General features: G+C 36.6%; 1 protein-coding gene across 1 annotated transcript in view; it reads right to left on the reverse strand.

Annotated features, from left to right (window-relative positions):
- The window catches only part of LOC106468996 (15-hydroxyprostaglandin dehydrogenase [NAD(+)]-like), a 29,131-nt gene that overhangs the window by 25,528 nt on the left and 1,098 nt on the right, over nt 1-2,505 (reverse strand). The window lies entirely within an intron of this gene.

A 2,505-nucleotide genomic window follows, 5' to 3' on the forward strand; every position in this document is an offset into this window, starting at 1 on the left:
ACGGACTCTCGTCCTAAACCTAGCCCCGTATACTTCAGATTGATTTTGGGTTCCATACCTGAGTTCTAGAGCCGCTACCAGTGCTCTATAGTTGTGTCTGTCGTCTGCTGACAACTGTCTAAGTATTTTCAGTGGTTGTCTCTTCAGGCTTGTTGCCAGATATACTGCTTTCTGCTCCTCTATGCACCCATTCATCTCTGCCAGGAGCTCAACTTGTGCTCTATATGCTTCCCAGGGTGCCTTCCCTTCGAATTCCTGTGGCTTTCTTCTCACTAGATCACCCCTATTGCTGACATTAATATCTGGGATGTGACTTCTAACGGGACTGAAGATGTCTGCATTAGGGTTTAGCTGTGGGGTATGGAAGGGGCTTCCCATTGTCTGGGGCTGATTAAGTCGATGGCTAATATATCTTCCTTGTGCAAAAGACAATAAATCATTCTTTAATGTATTTGATTCGCTTTGAAATTGACTAATGTTTTCCATTTGTGTATTCTGGCTTTCTCTCAATTGTTGGAGACTTTCTTCTTGTTTATTTTCTTTCTTTTCCATCCACTGCTGTAGTCTCTCTTCTTGTTTATTTTCTTTCTCCTCCAATAGCTGTTGTAATCTCTCTTCTTGTTTCTTTTCTTTTTCCTCCAACAACTGCTGTAATCTCTCTTGTTTATTTTGCTGTTCGAGCTGCCACTGTTGCAGGTTTTCTTGCAACTGCTGTTGTCTCTCTTCTTGTTTCTTTTCTTGTTTATTTTCTCGTTCTTCTTGTTTCTTTTGCTCTTCTTGTTTCTTTTGCTGTTCTTGTATTGCTGCCATCAAATCTGCTAAGGTGTAGTTTGATTTGCCGCTTCTCGTTTCCATCTTGACACCAATTTGTTACTCTCTGGTCGTTAGTTTGTTTCCCGTGTAATTTCTTTCTGATGAAACTTTAGCGACTCAAGTCCTTTCTTAAATAAAACTGGTTTATTCTTTCTGAATACAACTTTGTAATACACTTAATTTCCACATCACGCTATAACAAACGCTATAATTCACAACGAACGACTCACGTGCTCGACTGAATCGTCAGTCTCTCTCTCTGTCTGCAGTTCAATTACATTCCATTGTTGCCGTCACTTCTTACTGGTCTTATATATATGAATACCGCATATCTAGTAAACACTCGAGCATTCACGAACCATCGAGAATATGACGTGTTACTAGCGTAACGTGACTTCCGCTGTCGTAACAATATACATCGTATCCTCCAAACTGACATACATTTTGTTTCCATTACGAATTCAAAATCAAAGGTGTTTAGAATTAGCATGTCAGATCTATCTTTTGTCTCCTACAAAGGCCTTTCGTTTAATACCAGCACATTATCAGTTAACGTGATTTTTGTCAAACATTTTAGGCCCATTGGTTTCTAAAACTTTACCAGCTTTCGGCAAAAAAATAGCAACTGACAAATATTCTTATATTTATATTATATTATATTCTTATGAAATATATACGACTTAAAAGTAATTTTAGTTAGTGAGAAAACAATTTACGTATGGTTTTCAAACACCCTTTGCCATTTCTAAATTTGGTTGAATAAAACTTACGATTTTTAATATGCATCTTTTGAAATCAAAACAAGGATTTTTTTCTTTATAATAATTTATACTTACAATGGTTCGAAGTAAACAGACTAACAACAGATAGCTGTTGATTTTCCAGTGATGATAATAACATCTGATACATACAAAGATAACCCTGAATATCACAATAAAATGAAATTGTAAAGAATGTTTGGGAAAGTGTTCTGTCATCTAAAGTATACAGTGCTTGTTTCTGTTCCTGTTAATTTTAGCTTGTGTTTTGAGATCAATATTGTTTGTTTTTGTCCAGTTGCGATCTAAAACATCGTTTATTCAATTTAAGTCGATAAGTCGTGCTTGTCTAAGTACAGATGTGCTAATGTTCTAGAGCTAAATCAGTTGATTGTACTATTGTAAGTAGAGGTTTACTACAGTTCTGGAGCTAAATCAGTTGGTTGTGCTATTGTAAGTAGAGGTTTACTACCGTTCTGGAGCTAAATCAGTTGGTTGTGCTATTGTAAGTAGAGGTTTACTACAGTTCTAGAGCTAAATCAGTTGGTTGTGCTATTGTAAGTAGAGATTTACTACAGTTCTAGAGCTAAATCAGTTGGTTGTGCTATTGTAAGTAGAGGTTTACTACAGTTCTAGAGCTAAATCAGTTGATTGTGCTATTGTAAGTAGACGTTTACTACAGTTCTAGAGCTAAATCAGTTGGTTGTGCTATTGTAAGTAGAGGTTTACTACCGTTCTAGAGCTAAATCAGTTGGGTTGTGCTATTGTAAGTAGAGGTTTACTACAGTTCTAGAGCTAAATCAGTTGGTTGTGCGATTGTAAGTAGAGGTTTACTACAGTTCTGGAGCTAAAACAGTTGGTTGTGCTATTGTAAGTAGAGGTTTACTACAGTTCTAGAGCTAAATCAGTTGGTTGTGCGATTGTAAGTAGAGGT

Source organism: Limulus polyphemus, unplaced genomic scaffold (genome assembly GCF_000517525.1).
Source record: "Limulus polyphemus unplaced genomic scaffold, Limulus_polyphemus-2.1.2 Scaffold3254, whole genome shotgun sequence".
Classification (NCBI taxonomy): domain Eukaryota; kingdom Metazoa; phylum Arthropoda; class Merostomata; order Xiphosura; family Limulidae; genus Limulus; species Limulus polyphemus.